A 24,142-nucleotide genomic window follows, 5' to 3' on the forward strand; every position below is an offset into this window, starting at 1 on the left:
AACATGTCCAAATGCACTCAATCTATTCATTTTTGAAACTCCCAGTCAGGGATTTAGCTGTCCAGATTAGTGAGTCAATTAGCCAGTGAATGTTCATATTACATACAGGTATCAGCATACTAAAGAGTTCACCATACCTCCCCCAGTATTCCACCTGCTACAAATGCAGATTATCACCTTCTCTGAAATGTATTTATCTGAATTTATTAAATTTATCTGAAATTTACATAGTTGTTTAAAGCAATGACAAGTTATGTGACTTGTCCAGGGACACATCAAAATATATTACAGGCAGGATTTGAACCCAAGTCTTTCTGGTTCTGAGACCAGTTCTCTATTATTCCATGCCACCATGTCCTCATAAATAAAAATACATAGCAGATCTCTGAGGATCAGTGAAAGAGCTGAAGGAAAATATAAATCCACTTCTCTAGAGCCAATATTTTATTTTCATATTTTCTCCCTATTAGATTGTAAGCATCTTGAGAGCAGGTATTATTTTTTTACCTTTCTTTTTACTATCAATGTTTAACACAATGTGTGGAACATAGTAGGTATTAAACAAGTGCTTATTGATTGATTTCTTTATGTGCCTGTGGATATGATACGAGTATATTTGTATCTTTACATAAAGGTAAAGATAAATTTCATATGAACATATGGTTCCACAAAGATAAAAAAAAGATGCTATTAATATTACCTAACATTGATCTGACATTACCCATGCAATTTTTATGTGAGTAGAGGATATAAAAGAACATGGGTGTGCAAATGATGGCTATTTTTATGTGCTTGGCTTTGGTGGGAAAATTAAAACAAAATTATGAATCAATGGTCCATTTTGGCTACTTCAAAGAATGTTTTAAAATGAAGGGTAAAACAATCCAAATTTCTCTGAAATATAGAAATGTTTCAGTTCAGATACAAAATAGTTGTTAAGTGCACAGTTACTTCACAACCCTCATTATTAGATTTTTATAAAAACTTATTGAAAAAGGGAAAAAAGTCAGTACTTCCTAGGTTAAAAATAATCCATGAAATTTCAACTTTTTTTTTACTTCAAAGAATCTTGCCAGGTTTTTCTTTTCTTTGCCTCTGAACTAACCAGATATTACCTCAATAGACTCATAATCTCACTGATATGGGTACTACATCCATCAAGCAGAAGACAAATCACCCACTTCTTTTCATCCTTTACAATCCCAATCCATATCATCCCATAACTACTTCATAGAGAATTATCCTAATACACTAGGGTAATTTTTCTTCATTATTTAGTATTTCATGGTTATCACTACAACAGTATTCAGACTATCTGTTATCTCTCACTCTCAATGGATGATTAACCTATTTTCTTTCTTACTGATGTAATTTATGTGAGAAAAAAAATTATCTTATTTTATTTCTTAGGAGCAAATCATCAATTACTTAAACCAACTAATACTTCATAAAAAAAGGATCTGTAGATGGGTCTGTGGGTGTACTATCAAATGGTAGGATCTTACCATATTGGCTGGAAACATCCTTAAAGGAAAACCTTTAAGGTGCCATTTTTTAAAAAAATTTCCAAGTGCTCTGTCCCTCCTCCAATTGTTTTATTTCTTTGCATAAAGCAGGAGGTAAGATCTTTGTATGCAGAGGCTATTTTTTTTTAATTTCTATCTTGTATCTAGACACTCATAAGCAATCCACCTAACAATACATGCAAAACACATTAAGTGGATGAACGATGCTTTTTACAGACTTGAGAATAAACTGATCTTAGAATCAGAACTAATGAGTTGACTGGATTTTATTTGGAAAATTGCAAAGCATTTTCAAAGAAGTCATTGTTTTAACACCATTCTCCTAGCACTACAACATACCTGAAAAATGGTTCTCCAAATTTTGCTTTAATGGAGAGGAACCTGAGACACCTCATTTTATTCAGGGATAACTCCAATTGTTAGGAAGTTTGTCATTACATTAAGGCCAAAATATGTTAAGCTGCTACCCTTGTGCTTATCTCTGGTTATAAACCAAATAAGATCAATACCTCTTGCACTTGACATTCCTCCGCATACAGGAAGACAGGCATCATATTTCTCATGAATCTTCTCTTCTCCATATTAAATATACCCAGTTTCCTCAATTTATCATTAAAAAGCATGTAATCAAGACCCTCCTCTGGATGTTATTTAGTTTATCAGTGTTTGTCCTAAACTTTGATGGCCAGTAACATGATACTCTAGATGTTGTATGAACAGGTAAAAAACATAGTGGGATTGTTGCCTACTTAATCCTAGAAGTGACAACACACTTAATGGCTGTTTTATTGAGGGGAATTCAGCACCACACGATGTTCCCTCAGCCAATGTAGGCAGTTAGGCAGTCAAGTGGATAAAGCATTGCGCCTGGAGTCAAGAAGACCTGATTTAAAATCTGACTTCAGACACTTACTAGCTGAATGACTCTGGACAAGTCACTTAACCACTGTTTGCCTCAGTTTCTTTATCTGCAAATGGGAATAAAAAGAACATGTACCTCAGAGTTGCTGTGAGAATCAAATGAGATAATATTTATAAAGTGCTTAGCATACTACTGGCATATAGCAAGCACTATCCAAATGTTAGTTATTAACTACTCTTATTATTATTACTCAATGTTCCTAAGGCTCTCTGGTTGTGAAAGATATACGTTTCCAGAGGGAGCATTCATAATATAGTGACAGAGAATGTGAGAATAGTATTGACAATAAAATTTTGGAGTTCAAACTATCGAACCTTAGAAGAAAATTGCTTAAAATGAATTTGAAAGTTCACTTGTTTTCATTCTGAAATGAATTCAGCCCCAGGTGATCTCAAATATATAGCTTATACCTTTCTGCAGTAACTCTACTAGTATAAAAGGCAAAAGCTGATATACATGACAAAATAGTAACCATATCATGTGAGAAGTCAGTTTTCTGAAGTAACAGACATTTAAATAATGTTTTGCTTTTCACATAAACTTCAAATACAAAGATAATTTAGTATGATTATACACTGGAAAGAAAAGAGGGTGGGGGATCACTGATGCAAATTGTTACTCACTGTGTTTATCTTTTTGCAATAAAATGTTGGCTCTGGACAAAGATCTCACACATTCCTTGAACTGAATTACAGGATGAAGTCTCCAATGTACCATCCATGAAGAATAAGCCAATAAATACAAATCATTTAACCTATTTCACTGCCTCAGTTTTGCAAAGTGACCCTTCCTTAATGTTCATTTATATTATGCAAAGCATCTGTTTAGATGCATATACTGAATTAACATGAGTTTTTTGCACATGCCAAATTTATATGGAGGTCGTAAAATAGGCTTGAAATTAATGACACATCCGTTTTTCTGCAATTCAAAATGTATAGTCAATGACAAAATATTTCTCTAGTGGGCAATAAAGCTAAACACAGTTAAAGTGTGCTCCATTGCCCACTGCGTCTTTGAGCAAGGGTCAGTAAATTACATGGTGTTCATTCTGCATAATAAAATGTTGGCCTGGGCAGCTCCCTAACCACCAGATAAAATAAATAATTGCCTGACCATACTCAGTCCTATAATAATAACTGATATTACTAAGTAAAGGTTACTGTTGGAAGGGAGGAGGAGTACATTTTAAAGTATGGCTCAAAAGTTTTGTTTTTTATCAGCTTATCTCACCACCAATCAATCAAACCAATCAATTCTTAATAGGTGATTTTTAACATGAAATTACCTTTAGAAAAAAAATCTCAATTATTTAAAAATGTTCTATGTAAGAAACCAACATGGGTTCTCTAACAGTGTTATATAATTATAATTTAATTTCTTTTTGGAAACTATTACTAACCCATTCCAAACTACTTATAATATGCTATTTGGATATCATGTAAAATATTGATATCTATTTCTAGATCTATATCTCTCTCAATGTGTGCGTATATATATATATACACACACATGTACATATACACATATGTACACATACACAAACATACATTTGTTGTTTAGTTGTTATAGTTGTGTCCAACTCTACATGATCTCATTTGGGGCTTTCTCGGCAAAGATACTGGAACAGCTTGCCATTCCCTTCTCTGGCTCATTTTACAGATGAGGAAACTGAGGCAAACAGAGTGAAGTGACTTGCCTAGGGTCACACAGCTAGTAAGGGCTTGAGGTCAGATTTGAACTAGGGTCTTCCTGACTCCAGGCCTGGTATATCACCTCGCTTTCCACATAAATACATACATACATACATACAATCTTAGGCCTTGAAACTCAGCAGCTCCTACCAGGGGTAGTGAACCTGCGATCTCAAGGCCCTTAATAAAAGGATTTGTTCTGTGAAGTTTGGATTCAGTCAAAGGGCCTTACTTGAGGACCTAGAGGGCCACAGCCTTGAGGCCACAGGTCCCCCACCTGTTTTGAAGCTGGTACATTACCCCCCCCACACACACACACACACACTACTTTTTCTACCATTATTATCATTATTTCTCTCCAGGACAGTGAATGATGACTTACTCAATTTCTCATGTTTGAAACCTTGGTGTTATTTTTAAATGTTTTTCCTTTTCCTCACCTCTGGTAACTAAGTAGGTACTAAGCTTTGTCAATTTAATCTTAATAAGTCCCTTATATTCATCTTCACTGCCCATATGACAAACCTAGAAGAAGGTAGATGGAATAGTGGGTAGAGCACCATGCTTGGAGTCAGGAAGACCTGAGTTCAAATATAACCTCACACACTTACTTGCTGTGTGACTCTATCAAATTCACTTAACTTTTATTTTTCTCATCTCTATTATGGGAATAATTATAGCATCTACCTCCCATAGATGTGAAGATCAAATGAAATCATATTTGTAAAGAACTTAGCACAGTGCCTTGCACATAGTAGATACTATATAAATGTTGTTATTATTAGTTCATACCCTAATTATTATTAACTTGGAGCATTAGAATAATTTCCTAAAAGATATTTTATTATTACATTCTTTAGGATCCATATGCTCCAGCAAAATGGAAGTACTGCACATCTTCCAAATATGCTAGCACAGCTCTACATCTGCCTTTATTTACCTTGATTCCTTTCTCTAGAATATCTTCCCTACTCATTCATAAATGTCCAATGCATATGGCAAATCCTTCATGAAATTTCTATGATTTTTCTTATTAGTAACAGCCTTCCCTTTCATACTTAGTCTTTAGTTTTACAATATTTTAATGAATATATCATGTAATATTGAATGAATGAATGATTGATAAAAACCATTTAGTGCTTACTATGTGAAAATCACTGTGCCAAGCAATAAGGATACATATAGAAAAGTAAGACACTCTTCATGCTCAAGGAGCTCACATTTTAATGAGGGAAACAACAAATATGAAAGCTTTTGGCTGCAACTCAGATAAAAAGGTCATATGGTCCTTAGGGTACAGGAGTCAAGCAGATGGTAACACATTTTCTTTAATGCCAATTCCACTGATAAATCATATCATTTACTAATGTTGAAACATCTAATAGTGCCAAAGTCATTGTTGTCAAGAACTTTCTCTTCTGGATCTTCAGTAGTTGAGGCTTTAGCATCTAAAGGAAAAGTTAGAAGCTGTATTTGCACAGGATTTGCTCTTCAGGATAATGTCTGAGGGCACTGGGATGTAAGTGTCATTACTTCCAGGTTCTTAGATTCTGGGCTGTTTCTTTCAGAATCTGAGAGGAGATGGAAGATCACACGGTCAAAGAGATGGTGTAAATTTGACTTGCCTAGCACATACTGCATTCTTTCTCTCCCCCAGAATTCTTTGCTGTTTCAGCTGAGCTGGCTTGCCTCACCTGTGGGTAGCAGTTCATACATAGTATACCTAGGTTTGTATTTTTCTCTTATGAGAATGTAAGGTACATGAGAAAAGGGGCCATGGTTTATATAATGTAAAATTTACATCTCTATAAGTGCCTAGCATTGGGCTCTACAGACAAAAGTCATTTAATAAAAGTTTTTTAAATGAATATGGATTTCAGCAAAGGTATTACTAAAGTCTTTCAAGGTATCCTTGTTGATGAACAGTGATGTATAAACTGGATGATAGTGCATTTAGGCAGATTAATGGTTGGTTGAATAACATTCCCAACGTGTGTTGATAATGAATCAATGCAAACTTTGAAAGAGGTCTCTAATTATGTACCAAAGAGTTCAGGTCAGATTTCCAACTTAAACTCCTTAAAAATACTTTATTAAAAACATATAAAGTGAATTTATCTAATCTACAGATGACATACAATTTCACTTGATGACATAATTAGTATCCAAAATGATTTCATTTGGCTGAAAAAAATCTAATAGGATAAAATTGATCATAACCAATTGCAAAAATCCCATCTTTGGATTCAAATAATCAACAGCAATTAGGAAAATGTAGTGAGCAGTGGAACCTACTTCTAAGAAAGCTAATATAGGGTGCATTACTGGAATGAAGGGATATCATATCACTGTACTTTATATGGGTCAGCCTTAAACATGAGGGAGATTGATAAGAAACATGCACATTGAATGATGTACATAGAATGTACACAGATTGGCAAGGCACTTTTGAACTATCTTGAATGAGAAATGTTTAAAGAAACTGCAAATGTTTAATTAAGATGGTGAAAAAAGGTTTATGAAGTATGTGATAGCTTTTTTCAATTAATTGAAAGTATTTCATGAAATGTTAGATTTATGTTCAGTGTTGTTCCAGGGGTCAGAATTAGGATCACAAAAATATGAGGGAGACATTTCAATTCAACATAAGGGAGAATTACCTAATAAGTAAAGTAGTTCAACAAAGGGATTGTTAGTTTCTTTAGATAGCTCCTTATCCCTTGCTCTTTTCAAGAAGAGAGTGAATTACCCTTTATAAGTAACACAACACTGATTTACCAAACCCTTTCTTTCCTCCAACTCCCATCTCCATGACCTTCCACATGCAAATGCAATTCACAACTTTACTTTCTAATTTGCTAAATATATTAAGACAGTTCAAGATGAATTTCTTAACTCTTCTATTTTTATTGATCTCTTAATTTTCTCACCTGCTTTCTATGGCTTCTCCCTAGTTTCTGAATGGAAAAGTTCTTTATGTCTAACCCTTTCAACCTTGTTTTAACATTTCTAATCCTCAATTCATAACCTGAATCACATTTCCCCCCCATCTCAATGATCTGCTTTAAAGTTTCTTTAAAACTTCCAAGGAGAAGAATCCATTGCTTTCTGAAGCAACCCATTGAACTTTTGTATAGCCCTATTTGATAGGAAGTTTGACTTTTTTCTCTCTTCAACCTCTAGACTAAATTTGTCTTTTTACAACTTCTACCCATTGCTCCTGGTTCTATGATCTGAGGCCAAACAAAACAAATCGAATTTCTCTGGTACATGGGCCATTCCAATACTTCTGTGGGTCTCCTGTGCTCAAGGTTAAACAGACACAAATCTTTCAATCAAGTCTTACTCAGTGTAAACTTCACCATTCACAGTGCTATCTTTTGGAAGCTTTCTCAATTATTACTTTAGTTTTGAAATATTGTTACCAAAAATGAGCAAAATACTCCAGTCACAATCTGGCCAGAGTTAAGCTCAAAGAGTCTATAACCTTTTTATTTCTCATGGCATTCCTCTTTAAATGCAATCCAAGATATCGACACCTTTTTTGCATCATATCCTCCTGTTGATTAATTCTGTGCTTCAGTCAACTAAATCCCAAAGATCCTTTCTGGATAAATTTTTTGGTCTAAGCATACAAGTGTGTTTTGTGTAAGCATGTATGGTTCTAGTGATTGCCATTATCCTATTTCACACTTAATAAGTCAATTTAAAAAAAATGAAACTACCATTTCTGAGACTTTACATTTCCAATACTTACACTATGAATATGTCATATTTTTCATGTAACTTTGAGCTCTCCATCTTGGACTTAAAATTGTTTAGATCTTCCCTGTCCTATAAAACATTTCTCCTTCACTTTCACTCCCTCATGCTATTATCTTATCTTTCTTGATTTTTTTACTTCCAATCCCTTGGAAAAATGTATTAAAATAATATATTTTATTTCCCACTACCTTATTTTTAACTCTTTGTTATCTGACAAAACCCTCAAAACCACCCCCCACTTTGCTTAGAAAAGTTTCCCCACCCCAAAGTCATCAATAACTATTAAAAAAATGACATCTTTCCTATCCCCATCCTCCTTGATGATTCTGTAGCATTTGACATTATGGATTTTACCCTTTTCCTGCATACCTTTTCCTCCTTTCATTTCCCAGACTCTTGTAGTTCTCTTCCCTTCTCTTCTAAGCCCCTTTCCCCTTTTTTGGTTTCTAATCTTGTTGCAACTTAAATAGAAGTGTTCCTTAATGTTCTGTCTTTGGTTAACTTTCCCTTTATGATTTTTTATGGTCCCAGTGATTGCCATTATGCAGGTGACATCCAAATCTAAATCTCCATCAATTATTTCCAGTCACCTGCTTCATAGTGCCCCCTGGTTGGTCTGTTGACTTGTCATACTCAATATATCTAAAACTCAAATCATCATCCCTTCCATGAAATCCTTCCTGCAACTGTTGATGATATCAGTACTTCACAGTACTTCAGGGTCTTAACTTGGGAATTAACTTTGGTTCTTTCTTCATCACTCTGTACGTTTTATTAATGGTAATGTCCTCTTAATTCTAACCGTACAAAATGTCTTCTATCTAGGTCCTATCAACCCTCATTGTAACCACCTTAGCTCATGCCCTCATTTCTTCTTAGCTAGACCACTGTAATATCTAACTAGTTCTTCTCTCACCAAACCATCCACTCTCCAAATTTCATATTGCTTTTTAAAAGCCTTCATAACTGAGGGTGGAGCCAAGATGGCAAAGTAAAAGCAGTGACTTGCTTGAGCTCTCCCCCAGACCCCTCCAAATACCTGTTAAAAATGGCTTTAAACAAATTCTAAAGCAACAGAACCCACAAAAAGGCAGAGTGAAACAAATTTCCAACCCAAGACAACCTGGATGGTTGGTTAGAAAGTTCTATCGCACCAGGCTGGGTGAGGAATGCAGCTCGGCATAGGTGCTCAGGCAAAATAGGCCTCAGTGAACCAGAAGCAGGCCTCTGAGGACTTACTCACAGGCAGCTGTGGCAGTTTCCAGATTTCCCAACCCATAAATGCCAAAGACAACTTAGAAGGTCAGTAGGAAAAGTCTGTGTCTGTGGTGAGAGAGAAGCAGGGTCCAGCCCCAGTCCCTAAGTGCGTGGCCCCGGGGGCAACATCTGCTTCTGGAGCTTCCAGGCCCACAGACTGAGGGGCAATTGAGTGGCTGATCAGAGGGGGATTGCAGGGATCTCTTTGCTGGTGCAAGATTCTCTTGCTTTGCCTACACTTGGATCTGGGTCACAGTTCTGGGTGGCAATCCTTTGGTGAGGAGGAATGTTGGTATGGTGGAATTTGTAGCGGCAGTAGAGAGGAAATCCTTCTCACAGTTCCATGATAGAAAAGAGTACGTGTGGTCACTCATAGACCAGAGCACAGGCCAGGAAAGAAGTAAACACCTCACCCTTAATCTTAGCACCTTGGAAGAACTGAAAATTTACAGGTCCCTAGAAATATCTCTGAAAACAGCTGCACAAAACCCCTGAAGATTGGGACAGTACATTCTCCACACTGAAAGCAGACCCCTACCTTAACAAATTTTATGACTCAAGTAATTGGTTGGGATCATGAGCAAGCAGTGCAAAAAGAATCAGACCATAGAATCTTACTCTGGTGACAAAGAAGATCAAAACATACAACCAGAAAAAGACAACAAAGTCAAAGCTCCTACATCTAAAGCCTTCAAGAAAAAATATGAATTGGTCCCAGGCCATGGAAGAGCTCAAAAAAGATTTTGGAAGCAAGTAAGGCAAGTAGAGGAAAAACTGAGAGTGATGCAAGAAAATCATGTCAAACAAGTCAACAGCTTATTAAAGGATAGCCTTTAATGGAGAAATTGGAAGCTAGTGACTTTATGAGAAATCAAGACACTGTAAAACAAATTCAAAAAAATGAAAAAAAATATAGAAAACAATGTGAAATATCTCATTGGAGAAACAACTGACCTGGAAAATAGATCCAGGAGAGAGAATTTAAAAATTATTGGACTATCTGAAAGCCATGATCAAAAAAAGAGCCTAGACATCATCTTTCAAGAAATTATTCAGGAAAACTGCCCTGATGTTTTAGAACCAGAGGGCAAAATAGAAATGGAAAGAATCCATCGATCACCTCCTGAAAGAGATCCCCAAAAGTAAGCTCCTAGGAATACTGTAGCCAAATTCCAGAGTTTCCAAGTCAAGGAGAAAATATTGCAAGCAGCCAGAAAAAAAAATCAAGTATTGTGGAAAAACAATCAGGATAACACATGATTTAACAGCTTCTACATTAAGGGATTGGAGGGCTTGGAATAGAATATTCTGGAGGGCAAGGGAGATAGGATTATAGCCAAGAATCAGCTACCCAGCAAAATTGAGCATAATCCTTCAGGAGAAAAAATGGATATTCAGTGGAATAGAGAACTTTCAAGCATTCTTGATGAAAAGACTAGAGACGAATAGAAAATTTGACTTTCAGATACAAGACTCAAGTGAAATGTGAAGAGGTAAACAGGAAAGAGAAATCATAAGAGACTTATCAAGGTTGAACTGTTTACATTCTGCATGGAACGATGTTATTTGTAACTCATGATTCCTTTGTCAGTATTAGAGTAGTTGGAGGAAAAAATTTATATGTGTATATAGATAGATAGATAGATAGATAGATAGATAGATAGATAGAGGGCACAGGGTGAGTTGAAGATGAAGGAGTGATATCTGGAGAATAAAATTAAGGGGTGAGAGAGGAATATCTTAGGAGGAGAAAGGGAGAGGTAGAAAGGGGTAAATTATCCCACATAAAACAGATAAGAAAAGGCTTTTACAGTGGAGGGGAAGGGGGGAAGGTGAGAGGGAATGAGTGAATCTTATTCTCATCAGATTTGGCTTAAGGAGAGAATAACATACATACTCAATTGGGTATGGAAATCTATCTTACCCTACAGGACAAGAGAGCAGGAGGATGATAGAAGGCAGACCAGATTGGGGGAGGGGGTAATCAGAAGCAAATGTTTCTAAGAAGGGATGGGGTCAAAAGAGATAATAGAATAACCAGGGGTGGGATAGGATTAAGGGAAATATACTTAGTCTTTCACATGATTACTATGGAAATGTTTTGCATGACTACACATGTATAACCTGTATTGAGTTGCTTGCCTTCTCAATGAGGGTGGATGGCGAGGGAGGAAGGGAAAAAAATTGGAACCCAAAGTTTTAAAAACAAAAGTTAAAAAAAAATTGTTTTCACATGCAACTGGGTAATAAGATATACAGGAAATGGGGTATAGAAATCTATCCTGCCCTACAGGAAAACTGAAGGGGAAAGGGATAAGAGAAGTGGGGGAGACATAGAAGGGAGGGCAGAAGGGGTATTCAGAATGCATGCCATTTGGGGTGAGGGAAGGACGAGATGGGGAGAAAATTTGGAACTCAAAGTCTTGTGGAAGTGAATGTTGAAAACTAAAAATAAATTAATTAATTTTAAAAAAAGCCTTCATAACTAACTGTTCAGGCTTTTTTACTCCCTTACACAAAAACCTTAGCATCTCTCTAGTGCATACTGATTGAAGTCTAAACTCCTAAAACCTGCTTTAATGTTCCTCCTCCATCCAGTATCAAAATATCTCCCAGCTATAATATTGTCCCTCTTTATATTCTAGTCAAACTGAAATATTCTGTACCTCTTCCTTCCCCAAACTTCTCTGACCTTTTTATACTATATATCACACATTTCTGAAGAGGGCTTAGGCCGTCCCCTTTGGCTCCTCCATAAAGCCTTCTTGCCTTCTTTGATACTCTCTGAATTGCCCAGATCTCTCCATTCACATTAATTCAATTCAATTCAACTCAATTCAACAAGTATTTGTCAAATACCTGCTATGTGCCAGGCCCCCTGCTAAGAGCTAGGGATAAAAAGATTAAAATAAAACAGTTCTTGCCCTCAAGGTACCTATATTCTATTAAGTGAAAATGTAAGAAAAAAAATTACATATATAAAGTATATATAAAAATTATATACGTATACACATGTACATATACATATATATATTTGTATTTACTTTGTGTGTATGTATGGAATCAGAATTTATTTGATTTCCTCAGTATACACAGTGCCTGTCATATCACCTCACACGTAGTAGATATTTGATTAATATTTGTTAATTGATTGATGTAGCACCAGGTAACAAGTTCAATTGGACCAATTCTATGATTCCTAAAGGTTCTTCCCTCTCAAAGGTTACATTTCTCCAAAATACCTATAAATGAATATGTGCAAAATGGACTCATTTGGTATATTGAATCCCTTACTTATCTTTTTATAGGAATTAATTTGGACATTACTGTAGTTCTTTAGAACACAGTGATATGGGGCAAAAGACAGCAAAACCAAAGAAGAGGTGAATTTTTCACATACAGACACTTCAGGAAAGTCACTTCTAAACAGTGAAAATGAAATGAAGTTTGATGGAGAGGAAGCATAATATGTCAGGAATTAATTTTAAATCTATAAGGATTTCAGTTCAATGGATAACTCAGGCTTCAACTAGCCATAATTGTACAGGTATTGAAATAGTCAAGTATTCAGAAATTCTTATTTCCTTCTTAAATCTGAATTTTTCTCTCATTTCTTTTGTTGTCAGCCTCATTACACTTACACATGACCATAATGAAAGAATCTTCCCAATTGTAACACTGGAGCACTATCATATTTTTTTAATATGCACAATTGGCTTCCCTATTTATTGAATAAATGTCAGCATGCATCTGTTAGTTAGTCAGATAAAATCATTAACAAGTTCACTTAGCTCTGCATAACTGCATCCTAGGGGGTAGGGAAAGTTTACGTGCTTTCTAAGAGGTATAAATATGTCAATACTTTTTTTCCTTAATTGAATATCATTTTAAAATTTACAAAATGTTTAATGTGGCAATTGACTGGAAATTTTAATGTGAATAATGGGAGTGGAAAGGTTTTTTACATTTAAAAAAAATCTTTATTTTGTTTGAAAGACAAGGCCCAGATACCAGAAATACATTAAACCTTGATTAGAAAGAATTGGTGATTTCAGGCTTGTACCAAGGAGTCACTCAACAGTGTAATAGGAATCCCTTCTGAAAAATTCCACTGAATAATCTGAGTAATAGTCTACTCTAGATCAATAATTCACCCTCTTGGGTCAAAATTCAAAGATACTGTAAGATCAACATGGAAAAAGCCTTCTCCTCTCTGATTGGATAGATAAGAGCAAATGAGTAATCTGAATCATAATTTAAACACTAAATAATACAATCTTCTTTTTGGCAATATTAATATGTAGACCATTCTTTAAAATATTCTCCTTAGTTGTATTATGTGACTTCAGTGCTTTGAGCTGTACCTGGGAACCAATTCTTTTTGCTGAGACTTCAAAGACATAAAGTAGTACACACCAGTCCTTCATCAGTGGCCATATTCAACTATGTGAAAAATAACCAAGGAATTAAATTGGCAAGGTGGCAACCAGAAAAATCCTATGTTCTTGTTTAGGAGAGCCACATGCCCCAAATTTTTGGTTTAGTCAGTTCAGTGCCTTCAACTTTCTCCACTAAATATCAACTATGATATGGTTTTTCAAGAGAATACTTCATCAAGAATATGAAAATGTCTGGCAATTAATAGAGCAGCCCATTTTGTTTCATCCCCCAGTTACCAACACACTAACAACATAAGTTAATGTTCTTCTATTTCTTCTGAAGAAAGATTGATGAATTGAATTGGACTAATTCATGATTCTTACTCTAAGGTTGTTCAGTTCCTCATAGACTTAGTCCAAATTCCTTATGTTAAAAATGAGGAAACTGAGGCCTAAAAGAGTTAAGGGATTTGATCAAAATCACACAAGTATTAAGCATTACAGGCAAAATTTTAACTGAGTACCTTATACTCCTCAAACGCAGTTTGTTGTTCTTGTTCAGTTGTTTAGTCATGTCCCAACTCTTTGCGACTCTATGGACCGTACTGTCCATGAGGGTTTCTTGACAAAGATGCTGGAATGGTTTGCAATTTCCTTCTCTAGTAGATTAAGGCAAACAAAGGTTAAGTGACTTGTCCAGGTCACATTTGGGCCCGAAGCCAGATTTGAACTCAGGTCATTCTGATTCCAGACCTAGTGCTCTATCCACTGAGTTACATTAGCTGTCTCCTAGTGAAACAGAGGTTAAGTGACTTGCCCAAGGTCACACAGCTAGTAAGTTTCTGAGGCCATATTTGAACCCAGGCCCAGTACTCTAGACACTGAACCATCAAGCTACCCTTCTTAAATGTGTTGTAGTATAGCTTGAAACTGAGTATAGTGAGGGTCCATGTAGAATTCTATACTTTTTTCACCCCATAGAATATAGTACATTTCCTTATGGAAGGAGATGTGATAGACTTCAGAATTGTATAGCATACCTGTTTTATACAAATATAATTTAAATGGTTAGGGCTTGCTATGGTATAGTAGACAGAGTACCGACCTTGGACCCAGGAAGACCATGATTCAAGTATGCTTCTGAAACTGACTATGTAATTATGGGCAAGTAATATAACCACTAAATGCTATTGTACCACTTTTAAAACTATAAATTGTAGAGAAGGTGTCAATCTGCATTGGTAGAGGGAGTTTCCTCATCTAGGAGGTCCCTATAACAATAAAATCCAAAATCCATTGCTCTAAGAAAATGGTTGGTAATGAATTGTAAAGTATTTCACTTGAGTCCCTTGGTTTTTTTGAACATTTATTTAATGACATTTAAACAAATTCAAAATTCACAAAAGTAAATCCTAATTATATCATCATAGACATTAATGTGAACCATTTCTAAATTCAAACATAAAGTCCTAAATATGAAATCACTGGTTATGTTAAAAATCATCCTTATCTTCCTTTAAGGCATTCTCCTCTGTAGTCATCCCTAATCTGTAGCTGTTCATGTTCTCTCTCATCTCAAATATTACTAAGATATTTTGTCTGTGGTTTTTTTTTTTGCTCACTGTCTCCCTACCTTGTGTGATAATTATGTGTGCATATCATATTCCCATAGCATTCCTATATGTAGGGCATGTTTTGTGAGTGATGTTGTATTTTACTTAATGTTGAATGGAATAACCTAATTATTTAACAGTCATATTTAAATTATTGATCATTTTGTCATAGCAATGAAGTCACCCTCTTCATTTGAGAAAGAAATTTAGATTATATACAAAGTTACCCCAGTAACATCTATTGGCCACATCGGGAGTTTTATTGAAGTTATATTCTGTTACTGTATTAAGTGTTGGGAAAATGTCCTACCTTATACTGGTAATAAGCCATTCCTTTGATTTATAACCCACAATTCCAGCAATAGAGTGCAACTCAGCGACTAGTTTGTATTCTTCATTGCAGCTCCACTTTGGGATTAAAATTTAAGGGTTTTTTTCTTCCTCCATGAAACTCCTAAATCTTTCTTTTTCATTATTCTTTACCACCCTGCAGTTTAACACATACCTCCTTATTATTTCTCTCTCTTATGCTTTCTTATTCAGCATTCACTCACATTGAATTATAGTTGATAGCTATTAGCTTAGGTATTTGGAGAATGTAAGGTCTTTTATATTTGATTGCATTGTTTCTCAATTTCCTTAGTAAATTAGATATTTGCAAGCAAAGACAGAAGAGGAAAGCAATCTTGAGCCTTGGAAAAATTTCACATATCTATGAAGTGCCACGCTAAGCAACAAAATTCATCTGAGAATTATTTCTTATGAATCCACAATTCATCTACAAGATGATATATGAAGACAAAATTCCATTTACAGCCTTTGGTATTCCTATTCACAAACAAATATGAAGGAAAGGGTTAATGAATGAAACACTTAATACTGTCATCAACACAGAAAATGACAATTTATTTTCTTAAATAATTGTAGATGAGAAATTGACACTTTTATAGATTATGTGATTTTAGAACTAAATTGGGCAATGTTCATTGAAAACCCTGCTGTTTCTCTTTTTGAATGACATGGATTATAATGGGATCTTTTAAGTCATTGTGTGGTATTTTATCTCGATCGTGACCTTCAAAGTGCACTGTATGGTACCTCTAACCAATAACAAGTTTGAAAAAGAGAGGAAAGGGTAGAAGTATTTGACATTTGTAGGTGTATAATATGGCTAATGAGTAAAGGAGTTAGTATACTAGGGAAATAGCATTAGCCAATCTGTGAATTTTGTTTTAGACTTTTATTGTAAAGGATAACTAGTTGTAGCTCATATAAGATCTGGGTCTTATATTATATTATTTGAGGAAAGCAAGATAAAACCAAGTCTAATATATTCATTAAATTGTAATAATACTCTCCGACATATATACTCTGATACAGTCAAAATGTCCCACAAACACATCCTTATGGCATGTTGTTAGAGAACCTACAGAGGGAGTTCATCACTGTTGGTTCTTTTGTTTGTTTGTTTGTTTAATCTTTTGGAATTTGATTTTGAATCCATCTGTGTCTACTTTTTTTTTTTCCAAAGCAGTTTCTTAGTAGGCTATTGGATTTCTCTGTGTGAGATTGGTACATATCAGTCAATTTTGATATTTTAATAATCACCCATTTTTAGAGTCTCAAATTTATTAGCATAGAGCTGTGTTTGGTAATCGCTGATAATTTTCTTGATTTCTTCTTCCCCTATTGTGATCCCTTTCTGTTCTTCTTTTTATCAGTTCTTTCTTGAATCTCACTCTGCTTTCCTCAGTCATTAAGAATTTGTCCATTATAATAAGTCATTTTTGTGTATGTATTTTTGTATTGTGTATGTATTTTGAAGTGTCATATTCTATTAAAAATATAACTTTCTTGAGGGCAGGTTTTATTTTATTTGATGTCACACAAATAGTATGTGTTAATAATTTTTATTTGATTTAGACTTTATTTAAAAATTAAAATGGCTTATTATTTATCAATTTTGTTTGCCTTTAAAAATACTAGCTAAGAAAACAGTCTGAAATTGTGTCTACAACATCAGTATACCATCCATATGCTTTGACCCAGTATTAACACAACAAGATCTATAACCTAGAGAGATCTAGGAAGAAAAAATCATATATAAAAATATTTGCAATAGCTCTTTTTAATCATAGGAAGGAATTAGTATCATAAGGAAGGAATAGGACAAAAAGGGGGAACCCATCAGTTGAGTAATGGTGAACAAGTTATGCTACACAAAATTATACATTATAGATTATAAGGGAAAAGGATGACTTAAATAAAACTAGAGAAAACTATTAAAAACTGATAGTGAGGTGAGCAAAGGTAAGAGAACAATTTATTCAATAACAATAATGTTATAATGAAAAATAATTTCGAGCAACTAAAGTAATCTGATGAATGCAATGACCAATGGTTCCAAAGAAGGATGCATGTTACCTACCTCCTGACAGAGAGATGATAGATTCAACATATAAAACAATACAATCATTTATGGAAACAGCCAATGTTGGAATTTGTTTTGAATGACTGTGCATATTGCTACAAAGTTGTTGTTTTTTTTTAATAATCTTTTTTTTTAACGACAGCAATGGTGGTAAAGGAGAGGAAGAGGAGTGCAGATAAGTTAGCCAAAAACAAAAGAAAATTTTAAAATGAAAGAAGAGGCTCATTGAAGAATTTTTAATGAAAAGAAAGGAATATAAGGAAAACAAGCATGAATAATGGAGAAGCAAGAAAATTTTGCAAGTTACCTATTCAATTTATTATATATTTTAAAAGGAAAAGCAAACTGAATAACAGTGATTTTCAGATGCATGAAAAATCCTCTTCAATTCTGGTATGAAAACCCCATTTTATATTGTACTAGTTAAATTATTTTTTAAAATCACATTTCTTTCTTTGGATGAAAATGAAATGAAGTGGTTAGAATGTAAATAAAGATCCCTAAAAAACAACAACAACAACAAAAAAAAAAAACAACTGAGCTCTGATATAGTAATGATAATCTTATAAGACATATAATAGATACATACTTCCATCTTCATGGCAGTGAACTTGGTGACTGTCAGAACAGAACACAATAAATATACTGTCAGATATGACTATATTTTTAACTGTTTTGCTTTTTCATAAAGTATAATTCAATAGAGAGGTATGTGTCTTTTTTTCCAGATGTGACTATGATTAAAAAACAAAGCATCAATAAACCATGTATTAAAAGTACATTAAGGCGGGAGCCAAGGTGGCAGAGTAAAAACGTAGTTGCTCTCACCCTCCCCTATCAACCTCTGAAAGCCCAGAAAATATCACCCCAGGAAAAACCCTGGAACAGCTGAACCAGAAGAAAGATGGGGAGCAACAGTGAAATAGCCCAGGTAGCTTGAGGGATCAACGGGAAAAGCCCCTCTTGCCCTTGGGGAAGGGGAGCAGTACAGAACAGCAGGCATCCCAACCAGCTAGCAGAAAGCCCCACTTTAGCACACCAGGAGGAGATTCTGGTGCCTCAGCACTCTACAGCAAATGGGTCTCCCAGTGCCTCATCAAAAATAAGGGAAGCAGCACTACAAAGGGCCCCAGGAGAATAAACACCCTGCAACATCCAGCTGAAAGGACCTTAAGAAAGCAAAAGGAAAGGAAATGCAGGCAACCTAGAGTTGCCCTAGAGTTCCAGCCTTGCTGATTCCAGCCCAACACCAGGTAAGCTACTAGAACCCTATAGCCTCCAATTGCCAACATCAGAGGCCCCAACACACAAAGCCAGTGACCAAGACCTAGGCTCCCAACACAAGAAGCTTGGATCAGTGCCGTCTGCTCCCCAGCAGGAGAGCTCAACCCCTTTAAAGGCCAGGGAATAAGGAAACACCATGAGCAAAAAGAAATGTACCATAGATTCATATTATGAGAACAGTGAAGATCAAGGCAGAAATTCTGAAGAGGACAATATTGTCAACAAACCCACATCTGCAACCTCAAAGGGAATATAAACTGGTCAGAAGCCCAAAAAGCCTTCTTAGAGGAGCTCAAGAAGGATTTTAAAAGTCAAATGAGAGAGGTAGAAGAATCCTTAAAAAATAAAATTGGCCAACTGGAAAAAAAATACACTGAAGAAACCAAGTCCCTAAAAAAATACAATTGGCCAATTGGGGAAGGAGGTACAAAATCTGATAGAAGAAAACAATCTGTTAAAAATTAGAATCGGGCAAATGGAAGCTAATGACACTATAAGAGAGCAAGAATCAGTCAAACAGAAACAAAAAAGTGAAAAAATAGATGAAAACGTAAAATACCTCACTGGTAAAACAACTGACCTGGGAAATTGATCCAGTAGAGACAATTTAAAAATTATTGGTTTACCTGAAAATCACGATGAAAAAAAGAGCCTGGACAATATCTTTCAGGAAAAAGGAAAACTGCCCTGAAGTACTAGAACCAGAAGGTAAAATAGCTGTAGAAAGAATCCAATGATCACCTCCTGAAAGAGACCTCAAATTGAAAATGCCAAGGAATATAGTAGCCAATTTCCAAAATTACCAGGTCAAGGAGATAATACTGTAAGCAGCCAGAAAGAAACAATTTAAATATCATGGAACCACAGTCAGGATTACACAGGGCCTGGCAGCTTCTACATTAAAGGACTGTAGGGCATGGAACATGATATTCTGTAAGTCAAAGGAGCTTGGATTACAACCAAGGATCAACTACCCAGCAAAAGTGAGCATGATCTTTCAGGGGAGGAGATAGATATTCAACAAAATAGGGGACTTCCATACCTTTTTGATAAAAAGACCAGAGCTCAACAGAAAATTCAATCTTCAAGTACAAGCTACAAGAGAGATATGAAAAGGTAAATGGGACAGAAAGATACAATATGTTGTTAATAAGGGCAAACTGTTTACATCCCTACAAGGGAAGATGACACTTGCAACTCTTGAGAATTGTATTGTTATTACACTATGTTAAAGGAGTATACATAAAGGGGGTGGATATAAATTGAATTTGATGTAATGATAAAAAAAGAAATCTAATCAAGTGGGTTAAATGAATCCAAGTAAGTGGATTAGTCTAATCTAAGAAAATGTCCTGAGAAAGGAGGAGGCAGACAAGGGCAAATTATTATATTTCAGGAAAAGACACAAAAACCTGTTACAGCAGAGGGAAAGAAGGGAAGGGGATAAGTATTGTTTGAACCTTACTTTCATCAGATTTGGCTCAAGAAGGGAATAACAATCAGTTAGGTGTAGAAATCTAACTTGCCCTGTAAGTAGTAGGAGGGAAAAGGGGAAAGAAAAGGGAAGGGGGATAGAAGGAAGGGAAGAAGCATAAGGGGAAAGCAGAAGAAAAGGGAAAGGGCTGATAGAGAGGGGGAGGGACTGAGGAAAGTGGTGGTCAAAAGTAAGACACTAGTGAGGAGGGAAAAGGAGAAAGGAGAAAGAAAAGAATAAACAGGGGGTAAAAAGGATGGAGAAAAAGACACAGATAGTAATCATAACTGTTAATGTGAATGGGATGAACTCTCCCATAAAATGGAAGCAAATACCATAATCCTACAATATCTTGCTTACAGGCAACACATTTGAAAAAGAGTGACACATACAGGGTAAAGGTAAAAGGCTGGAGCAGAATATATTATGCTTCAGCTGAAGTAAAAAAAGCAGGGGTAGCAATCCTGATCTCAGACAAAGCAAAAGCAAAAAATAGATCTTATCAAAAGAGATAAGGAAGGAAACCACATCCTGCTAAAAGGCACCATAGACAATGAAGTAATATCATTATTAAACATACATGCACCAAATGGTATAGCATCCAATTCTTAAAGGGGAAGTTCAGGGAGTTACAGGAAGAAATAGACAACAAAACTATACTAGCGGGTGACCTCAACCTCCTCCTCTCTGAGCTAGATAAATCTAACCACAAAATAAACAAGAAAGAAGTTAAGGAGGTGAATAGAAGACTAGAAAAGTTAGGTATGATAGAACTCTGGAGAAAACTGAATGGGGATAGAAAGAAATACACTTTTTTTTCTTGGTGATACATGGCACATACACAAAAATTGACCATGTACTAGGGCATAAAAACCTCATGATCCAATGCAGAAAGGCAGAAATATTAAATGCATCCTTTTCAGATCATGATGCAATAAAAATTATATATAATTAAGGGCCATAGAAAGAGAGACTAAAAAATAATTGGACACTAAATAATCTAATCCTTAAAAATGGTTGGGTCAAACATCAAATCATAGAAACAATCAATAATTTCATTCAAGAGAATCACAACAATGAGACAACATGCCAAAACTTATGGGATGCAGTGAAAGCAGTTCTTAGGGGAAGTTTTATATCTCTAAATGCTTACATTAAAAAATAGAAAAAGAGGAGATCAATGAATTGGGCATACAACTAAAAAAAAAAACTAGAAAAAGAACAAATGAAAAATCATCAATTGAACACCAAATTAGAAATATTGAAAACCAAAGGAAAAATTAATAAAATTGAAATTAAGAAAACTATTGAACTAATAAACAAAACTAAATGCTGGTTTTATGAAAAAAAAACAATAAAATAGATAAACCTTTGGTTAATTTAATTTAAAAAAAAAGAAAGAAGAAAACCAAATTACTAGTATCAAGAATGAAAAAGGTGAATCTACCACCAAGGAAGAGGAAATTAAAACAATAATTAGGAACTATTTTGCCCAACTGTATGCCAACAAATTTGACTATCTTAGTGAAATGGATACATATTTACAAAAATATAAATTACCCAGATTAACAGAAGAGGAAGTAAAATACTTAAATATCCCCATCTTACAAAAAAGAAATTGAACAAGCTATTGATGAACTCCCTAGGAAAAAATCTCCAGAGCCAAATGGATTTACATGCAAATTCTATCAAACATTTAAAGAACAATTAATTCTAATACTATATAGACTATTTGGGAAAATAGGTGAAGGAGTCTTACCAAATTCTTTTTATGATACAAATATGGTGCTGATACCTAAACCAGTAAGAGTCAAAACAGAGAAAGAAAATTATAGACCAATTTCTCTAATGAATATAGGTACAAAAATTTTAAACAAAATATTAGGAAATAGATTACAGCAACTTATCACAAGAATAATACACTATGACCAGGTAGGATTTATACCAGGAATTCAGGGCTGGTTCAATATTAGGAAAACTATCAGCATAATTGAGCATATCAACTCCAAAACTAACAGAAACCACATGATCATCTTAATGGACACCGAAAAAGCTTTTGACAAGATACAACACCCATTCCTATTAAAAACATTAGAGTGAATGGGTATAAATAGAGTCTTCCTTAAAACAATAAATAGCATCTACCTAAAACCTTCAGCAAGCATTATATGTAGTGGGGACAAGCTAGAAGCATTTCCAATAAGATCGGGGGTGAAACAAGGATGTCCATTATCACCACTGTTGTTCAATATCATACTGGAAATGATGGTTTTAGCAATAATAGAAGAAAAAGAAATTGAAGGTATTAGAATAGGCAAATAAGAAACAAAGCTATCACTCTTTGCAGAAGAAATGTTGATATACCTAGAGAATCAAGTAAAAAACTACTTTAAATAATAAACAACTTTAGAAACTTGCAGGCTATAAAATAAACCCATATAATTCATTGGCATTTCTATATATTACTAACAAAGCCCAGCAGCAAGAGATAGAGAAATTTCATTTAAACTTACTGTAGACATTATAAAATATTTAGGAATTTAACTCCCAAAACAAACCTAGGAACTCTATGCACACAATTACAAAACACTTTTCATGCAAATAAAGTCAGATCTAAATAATTGGAAAAACATCAGTTGCTCATGGGTAGGCTGAGCTAATAATATAACAAAAATGACAATTCTACCTAAGCTAATTTACTTATTCAGTGCCATACCAAAATTATTTTAAAGAATTAGAAAAAATAATAACAAGATTCATTTGGAAGAACAAAAGGTCCAGAACATCAAGGGAACTAATGAAAAGAAATGCAGGGGAAGGTGGCCTAGCCATTCCAGATCTTAAATTGTATTATAAAGCAACAATCATCAAACCTGCTTGGTACTGGCTAAGAAACAGAATGGTGGATCAGTGGAATAGGTTAAATATGCAAGACACAGTGGTCAATGACTATAGTAATCTATTATTTGATAAACCCAAAGACCACAGCTTCTGGGATAAGAACTCACTCTTTGAAAAAAACTGCTGGGAAAACTGGAAAAGAGTAGGGCAGAAACTAGACATAGACCAAAATCTCACACCATGTACTAAAATAAAATCAAAATGGATTCATGATTTAGACGTAAATGCTGATACTATAAGCAAACTGGGAGAGCAAGGAATCTATGGAGAACAGAAGAATTCATGACCAAAAGGGATATAGAGAACATTATGAAAAGCAAAATGGATAACTTTGATTACATTAAATTGAAAAGTTTTTGCACAAACAAAGCCAATGCAACTAAGATTAGAAGGAAGGTAGAAAATTGGGGGAAAAAATTTTACAACCAGTCTCTCTGATAAGAGCCTCATTTCTAAAATATATAGAGAATTAAGTCAAATTTATAAGAATACAAGTCATTTCCCAATTGATAAATGACCAAAGGATATGACAGGGAATTCTCAGATGAAGAAATTAAAGTTGTCTGTAGTCATATGAAAAAATGTTCTAAATCAATATTGATTAGAGAAATGCAAATCAAAACAACTCTGAGGTACCACATCATACCTATCAGATTGGCCAACATGACAAAACAGGAAAATGATAAATGTTGTAGAAGATGTGGGAAAATTGGAATACTAATGCATTGTTGGTGGAGTTGTGAAATGATCCAGTCATTTTGGAGAGCAATTTGGAACTGTGCCCAAAAGGCTATCAAAATGTGCATACCCTTTGATAGCACTTGTAGGGCTATATTCCAAAGAGATCATACAAACAGGAAAAGGATCCACATGTACAAAAATACTCATAGCAGCTC

This window comes from Vombatus ursinus, unplaced genomic scaffold (assembly GCF_900497805.2).
Source record: "Vombatus ursinus unplaced genomic scaffold, bare-nosed wombat genome assembly UNPS02014830.1, whole genome shotgun sequence".
Taxonomy (NCBI): Eukaryota; Metazoa; Chordata; class Mammalia; order Diprotodontia; family Vombatidae; genus Vombatus; species Vombatus ursinus.